This window comes from Aegilops tauschii, chromosome 7 (genome assembly GCF_002575655.3).
Source record: "Aegilops tauschii subsp. strangulata cultivar AL8/78 chromosome 7, Aet v6.0, whole genome shotgun sequence".
Lineage (NCBI taxonomy): Eukaryota > Viridiplantae > Streptophyta > Magnoliopsida > Poales > Poaceae > Aegilops > Aegilops tauschii.
In genome coordinates this window covers 452,971,863-452,980,434 of record NC_053041.3, presented here as the reverse complement: position 1 = coordinate 452,980,434, position 8,572 = coordinate 452,971,863, and positions in this window count along the sequence as shown.

Here is an 8,572-nt window from a genome sequence, read left to right as displayed (position 1 = left end):
TGCAAACGTAGACCTAGCTTATTCCGGGTTTGGGGTGGCCTCGGCAACGCTTCAAGGGTAGGGGCGCGGCGGGAGGGGGTAGGAGACCGACATCGTTTTTTTCTAGGGTTTGGGTGTCCTCGAGAGTTTTGGTCGAGCGAGAGGGCTGGGGGTGCTCCCGTGGTATAAGTTATCACGGTCGAAGTTATCCGGGAGGGGTTATATCGACAACGACGACATACATACATGGGAAAATAATGTTATCGGGGAGGGGGTAGGTCGAACCCCCCCTCGTGTTGAAGTTATCGGGACACGGGGTATATCGACAACGACATATCCGATAAAAAATAAGAAGACGAAGAAGAAATAAAAAGAGGAGAAGAAGATATTAATAGAGGAGAAGATTGAAGAAAAAGAAGAAGAAATAAAAAGAGGAGAAGAAGAAAGGAATAGAGGAGAAGATCGAAGAAAAAAAGAAGAAAAAAAAGAGGAGAAGAAGAAAGGAATAGAGGAGAAGAAGAAAAAATAGAGAACTATTTTTTCTTCTTCTCCTCTATTCCTTTCTTCTTCTCCTCTTTTTTTTCTTCTTTTTTCCTCTTCTTTTTTATTTCTCCTCTTCTTCCTCTCCTCTTCTTCTCCTTTCTTCCTCTTCTTATTTTCGTTTTTCCTCTCCTTCTTTTTCTTCTTCTTCCTTTCCTAGCTAGATATATAAAACTTTTCTAAAAATGTAACTTTTGCATATATAAAACTTTTCCATGGATCATCATTTCTCATATATATCCATCTATAGCCACATACATATATAAATGGAAAAAAATGCTATGAACAAAAATACATATATACTTGGTAAATATTCTATGAACATCGTTTCTCATATATATCAATGCATACATCCATGGATCATCATTGCTCATATATCCATAGTCATATATAAAAACTTTCTGTATATGAACAAAAAACTTTCTATGAACAAAAAAACATTTTTGACATATTTAGCACATTCTAAATTTTCCTAACTCTTTTACAAGCACAAAAATTAACATCATTAACTCTTTTACAACCACAAAAATCTAACCATATTTTTTGACATTTTTGACATATTTAGCACATTCTAAATTTTCCTAATTTTGATGTATTTTTTACAAACTTTTCTAAAAATCTAACTTTTGCATATATGTATTTTTAAAACATCATTACAATTGAAAAAAATACATACATACATAAAAAAACATGTAAAAAATACATGCATACATATATGAACATACATAAAAAATACATATATCTAAAAAATACATCGCGGCAGGAGCGGCGCGCGGCGACGACGTCGGGCGAGGGCGCGGCGACGGCGAGGGCGCGGGCGATGGCGACGACGGGCGCGGGGCAGGGACGGCGCGCGGCGACGACGTCGGGCGAGGGCGCGGCGAGGGCGAGGGCGCGGGCGAGGGCGACGGCAGGGGCGGCGGGTGGCGTCGGGGTAGCCTGGCGGCGTCGATGTCGTCGAGCGGTCGTCAGGGGCAACTACGAGATGAAGATGAAAATTTTCACAAGTGTTGGTTATATACCCAGAGCTTTGGTCTCGGTTCGTGGCACCAACCGGGACCAATGCCCCCCTTTAGTCCCGGTTGGTGCCACCAACCGGGACCAAAGGTCTCTTTTCAGCAGCCCAAAGGGCGGGAAGCGGCGGCCTTTGGTCCCGGTTGGTGGCACCAACCGGGACTAAAGGGGGGCATTGGTTCCGGTTGGTGCCACGAACCAGGACCAAAGGTCTCTTTTCAGTAGCCCAAATGGCGGGAAGCGGCGGCCTTTGGTCCCGGTTGGTGGCAACCGGGACTAAAGGGGGGCATTGGTCCCGGTTCGTGGCACCAACCGGGACCAATGTCCTGCGCCTGCCAAAGCCGCGGTGCAGTGGGATGTTTAGTCCCACCTCGCTAGCCGAGCAGCGGTAGGACCTGTTTATAAGCCCTGCCCCGCCATCTCCATTGAACTTCTGTGAACTGCAGGCCTCTGGGCCTAATCTTGCATTGCTATGCCTGTGGGCCTGCTGGGCCTTCTGCGGGCCTGAATCCTGGCCCATGGATGGGTTTCTAGTCGTATTCAGGCCGTGGTGGCCCAGTAGGTGGCATTTTTTTCCCTTTTTTGTTTTCTTTTTTGCTTTATTTATTTTGCTTTGTTTCTACTTACAACAAAATACTTATTTATTTTATTTTATTTTGTTTCTAATTACTTATTTATTTTACTTTATGATAATTCTTTTTGCTATTAAAGTTTCTATCAAAAAAAGTTCTTTATGAAAATTCTTTTTGCTTTTAATGATTTTGAACAGAAAATACTTCGATAATTTTAGTTGCATCAATTTTATATGATTTTAGTTTCAATAATATTAGAGGTTTCTTATAATGTTTTGAACAAAAAATACTTTGTTAATTTTAGTTTCATAAATTTTATTAAAGTTTATTTTATTTTGTTTCTACTTATATATTTTAATAAAGTTTATATTATTTTGTTTCTAATTACTTATTTATTTTATTTGTTATTTTTCATGCATTTACTAATTATTTTGAGCTATAAGACCCTAAAATTGAAAAGCATTTCAAATGAACTTTGAAAAGGTTGAAAGTTGGCATGGTATCATCATTTCATCCACATAGCATGTGCAAGAAAGTTGAGAGGGTTACGGCAAAAACTAGATGCACTTCGTGTACAAAACGGACAATGGTATCATACTCGTCTGTTACAAAGTTGGCATGGTATCATCATAATAGTTGCGGGAGAAAGTCTTCACTTTTTCTTCGCTTGTGTCATTTGCTTATTGCGCCGTAACCATGGATAATCTTCATCGTTTATCAGGATGCTTGGGTCAGCCTTGACTTTGAAGGGAGGAATTTCATGAAACTTTTCATAATCTTCAGACATGTCTGTCTTGCCCTCCACTCCCACAATGTCCCTTTTTCCTGAAAGAACTATGTGGCGCTTTGGCTCATCGTATGATGTATTTTCTTCCTTATCTTTTCTTTTTCTCGGTCTGGTAGACATGTCCTTCACATAGATAACCTGTGCCACATCAATGGCTAGGACGAACGGTTCGTCAGTGTACCCAAGATTGTTCAGATCCACTGTTGTCATTCTGTACTGTGGGTCTACCTATACCCCGCCTCCTGACAGATTGACCCATTTGCACTTAAACAAAGGGACCTTAAAATCATGTCCGTAGTCAAGTTCCCATATGTCCATTATGTAACCATAATATGTGTCCTTTCCCCTCTCGGTTGCTGCATCAAAGCGGACACCGCTGTTTTGGTTGGTGCTCTTTTGATCTTGGGCGATCGTGTAAAATGTATTCCCATTTATCTCGTATCCTTTGTAAGTCAATACAGTCGAAGATGGTCCCCTGGACAACGAGTACAACTCATCACAAACAGTGGTGTCACCTCTGAGACGTGTTTCCAACCAACTGCTGAAAGTCCTGATGTGTTCACATGTAATCCAGTCGTCACACTGCTCCGGGTGTTTGGAGCGCAGACTGTTCTTGTGTTCATCGACATACGGGGTCACCAAGGTAGAGTTCTGTAGAACTGTGTAGTGTGCTTGAGACCAAGAATGCTCGTCCCTGCATATTATTGAGTCCGCTCCTAGCATGCCTTTTCCAGTCAGTCTCCCCTCATACCGCGATTTAGGGAGACCTATCTTCTTAAGGCCAGGAATGAAGTCAACACAAAACCCAATGACATCCTCTGTTTGATGGCCCATGGAGATGCTTCCTTCTGGCCTAGCGCGGTTACGGTCATATTTCTTTAGGACTCCCATGAACCTCTCAAAGGGGAACATATTGTGTAGAAATACGGGCCCCAGAATGACAATCTCGTCGACTAGATGAACTAGGACGTGCGTCATGATATTGAAGAAGGATGGTGGGAACACCAGCTCGAAACTGACAAGACATTGCGCCACATCACTCCTTAGCCTTGGTATGATTTCTGGATCGATCACCTTCTGAGAGATTGCATTGAGGAATGTAGATAGCTTCACAATGGCTAATCGGACGTTTTTCGGTAGAAGCCCCCTCAATGCAACCGGAAGCAGTTGCGTCATAATCACATGGCAGTCATGAGACTTTAGGTTCTGGAACTTTTTCTCTACCATATTTATTATTCCCTTTATATTCGACGATAATCCAGTCGGGACCTTCATACTGAGCAGGCATTCAAAGAAGATCTCTTTCTCTTCTTTCATAAGAGCGTAGCTGGCAGGACCTTCATGCCTCAGGTGTATCTTTTGTCTTCCCATACACACCCAAGAAGCCTAGCAGGTTCACGCAAAGGTTCTTCGTCACGTGCATCACGTCGATTGAAGAGCAGACCTCTAGGTCTTTCCAGTAGGGTAGGTCCCAAAATATAGATTTCTTCTTCCACATGGGTGCGTGTCCCTCAGCGTCATTCGGAATAGCTAGTCCGCCGGGACCCTTTCCAAAGATTACGTGTAAATCATTGACCATAGCAAGTACGTGATCACCGGTACGCATGGCGGGCTTCTTCCGGTGATCTGCCTCGCCTTTGAAATGCTTGCCTTTCTTTCGACATTAATGGTTGGTCGGAAGAAATCGACGATGGCCCAGGTACACATTCTTCCTGCATTTGTCCAGGTATATACTTTCAGTGTCATCTAAACAGTGTGTGCATGCGTGGTATCCCTTGTTTGTCTGTCCTGAAAGGTTACTGAGAGCGGGCCAATCGTTGATGGTTACAAACAGCAACGCGTGCAGGTTAAATTCCTCCTGTTTGTGCTCATCCCACATACGTACACCATTTCCATTCCACAGCTGTAAAAGTTCTTCAACTAATGGCCTTAGGTACACATCAATGTTGTTGCCGGGTTGCTTAGGGCCTTGGATGAGAACTGGCATCATAATGAACTTCCGCTTCATGCACATCCAAGGAGGAAGGTTATACATACATAGAGTCACGGGCCAGGTGCTGTGATTGCTGCTCTGCTCCCCGAAAGGATTAATGCCATCCGCGCTTAAACCAAACCATACGTTCCTTGGGTCAGCTGCAAACTCAGCCCAGTACTTTCTCTCGATTTTTCTCCACTGCGACCCGTCAGCGGGTGCTCTCAACTTCCTGTCTTTCTTACGGTCCTCACTGTGCCATCGCATCAACTTGGCATGCTCTTCGTTTCTGAACAGACGTTTCAACCGTGGTATTATAGGAGCATACCACATCACCTTCGCAGGAACCCTCTTCCTGGGGGGGCTCGCCGTCAACATCACTAGGGTCATCTCGTCTGATCTTATACCGCAATGCACCGCATACCGGGCATGCGTTCAGATCCTTGTACGCACTGCGGTAGAGGATGCAGTCATTAGGGCATGCATGTATCTTCTGCACCTCCAATCCTAGAGGGCATACGACCTTCTTTGTTGCGTATGTACTGTCGAGCAATTCGTTATCCTTTGGAAGCTTCTTCTTCAATATTTTCAATAGCTTCTCAAATCCTTTGTCAGGCACAGCATTCTCTGCCTTCCACTGCAGCAATTCCAGTATGGTACCGAGCTTTGTGTTGCCATCTTCGCAATTGGGGTACAACCCTTTTTGTGATCCTCTAACATGCGATCGAACTTCAGCTTCTCCTTTTGACTTTCGCATTGCGTCCTTGCATCGACAATGACCCGGCGGAGATCATCATCATCGGGCACTGGTTCCTCTTGATCTTCAGCAGCTTCCCCCGCTGCAGCATCATTGGGCACATCGTCTGGTTCCTCTTGATCTTCAGCAGCTCCCCCCGTTGCAGCATCACCGTATTCAGGGGGCACATAGTTGTCATCGTCCTCTTCTTCTTCGCCGTCTTCCATCATAACCCCTATTTCTCCGTGCCTCGTCCAAACATTATAGTGTGGCATGAAACCCTTGTAAAGCAGGTGGGTGTGAAGGATTTTCCGGTCAGAGTAAGACTTCGTATTCCCACATGTAGGGCATGGACAAAACATAAAACCATTCTGCTTGTTTGCCTCAGCCACTTCGAGAAAATCATGCACGCCCTTAATGTACTCGGAGGTGTGTCTGTCACCGTACATCCATTGCCGGTTCATCTGCGTGCATTATATATAATTAAGTGTGTCAAAAACCATTACAGAACATCATGAATAGATAATTAAGTGACCAAATTAATAGAAGTTTATCATCACATTAAAACCAAAGTACATACATAGTTCTCATCTAACAACATATAGCTCTCCAGAGCATCTAATTAATTAAACCATACATTGAAACTATGTAAAACATTTCAATGCGAAAACAAATGCGATCATAATCGCAACCAAGGTAACAATTGATCCAACGGCATAATGATACCAAGCCTCGGTATGAATGGCATATTTTCTAATCTTTCTAATCTTCAAGCGCATTGCATCCATCTTGATCTTGTGATCATCGACGACATCCGCAACATGCAACTCCAATATCATCTTCTCCTCCTCAATTTTTTTTATTTTTTCCTTCAAGAAATTGTTTTCTTCTTCAACTAAATTTAACCTCTTGACAATAGGGTCGGTTGGAATTTCCGGTTCACATACCTCCTAGATAAGTAAAATCTATGTCACGTTGGTCGGCATAATTTTCATAAACAATAAATGAACCAATAGTTATAAAGATAATATATACCACATCCGAATCATAGACAGGACGAGGGCCGACGGGGGCGGATACCAAAACCATCGCACTATATAATAAGAAGGAATAATAAAAGTAACAAAATTAGACAAGTATCTATCTGAAGTAAGAATTTTTTTTCTTTCAGAAAGAAGATAAGAACAAGAGGCTCACCACGGTGGTGCTGGCGACGAGATCGGCGCGGGCGATCGACGGCGGTGAAGACGGGGACGGGACGTGACGGACCGCTAAACCTAGACAAATCTCGGGGAAAATGGAGCTCGGAGGTCGAGTTTCGAGAGGAGAAAGATTAACTAGTGTGGCTCGGACATTTCATCGAACACCTCATGTGCATAGGAGGTGAGCTGGAGCACCCAAATGCCCTCCCCTCGACGGCCAAAAAGAATAGAGCACTATGGAGTGCTCTGCTGCGGCGATGGGGTATATATAGGCAGCTCATTTGTCCCGGTTCGTGGCTAGAACCGGTACTAAATCCGGGCCTTCTGTCCCGGTTCATGCCAAGAACCGGGACCAATGGTTGTGGGCCAGGAGCGAGGCCCATTAGTCACGGTTCGTGCCTCAAACCGGGACAAATGGTTCCATACGAACCGGGACCAATGCCCACGAGGCGCCGGCCGGCCCCCTAGGCTCACGCACCGGGACGAATGCCCCCATGGGTCCCGGTTCGTGACTGAACCGGGACTAATGGGCTTGCCATGCCCGAACGAAAGCCATGTTTTCTACTAGTGAGTATGCATCCAGGAAAGAGAGCAAATCACAACCTGAAGTGGAGTCCACAATCTGGTCGATGCGCGGCAAGGGAAATGGGTCCTTCAGACAAGCCTTGTTGAGATCTGTGAAATCTATGTAAAGCCTCCATTTTCCGTTAGCCTTGCGAACGACTACTGGGTTTGTTAACCATGTTGGATGCAGTACTCCTCTGACCAGACCAGCTGCCTCAAGCTTCTTAATCTCTTCGGGAATGAACTGTTGCCTCTCTGAGGCTTGCTTTCGAACCTTCTGCTTGACGGGTCGGTCATGCGGGCAGACAACAAGGTGGTGCTCGATTACCTCCCTGGGAACATCGGGGATATCAGATGGTTGCCAGGCAAACACATTGATATTCACCCCCATGAAGGCAAAGAGCGTGCTTTCCTATTTGTCATCAAGGGTGGCACTGATAGTAAAGGTACCATCAATGCCAGCCAGCACTACCGGGACCTTTTTCACATGTGGTGCAGCATCGTTGGATCTCTTGCTGTTGGAACTTTCCGGCAAGTCATCAACAGGCGTAGCGCACTCCGAAGAGGTATGCTTCCCAGATTCCTTGCTGGTGTCCCTGCTATATCCTTCTTCTTTCCTTTGTTTTCCTTGGCGGGGACCGCTGCTGCCGCGGCCTCTGCCACGACTGCGTCCCAGTACATCTTATCCACGCAAATGATTCCTTCTTTCTCGTCTGATGGGATGGAAATGACTCCTACCGGCCCTGGCATCTTCAAAGTGTTGTAGGCATAGTGGGATGCCGCCATGAACTTTGCCAGTGATGGGCGTCCGAGGATCCCATTGTACGGCTGGGGGAGGTCGACCACATCAAACACAACCTTCTCAGTCTGGTAGTTCAATTCTCCCCCAAATGTCACTGGCAACATGATCTTTCCCTTGGGATGACTCCTGTCGGGATTGACTCCTTGAAACTTGCCCGTGACCTTGAGTTCTTCCTCTGGTATCTGAAGCTTGCTGATAACCTTTGGGGAAATCAGATTCAAACCAGCCATGCCGTCAACCAACATCTTTGTGACTTTGAAGTTGCGAATTGTCGGTGAGACCAACAACGGCAAACACCCTACCGTGGTGATGCGGTCAGGATGGTCCTCCTCGTCGAAGATGATGGGCGTGCGTGACCATTTGAGCGGCTTCCTAGACTCTGCCGCTAGCTCCACGACATTGAC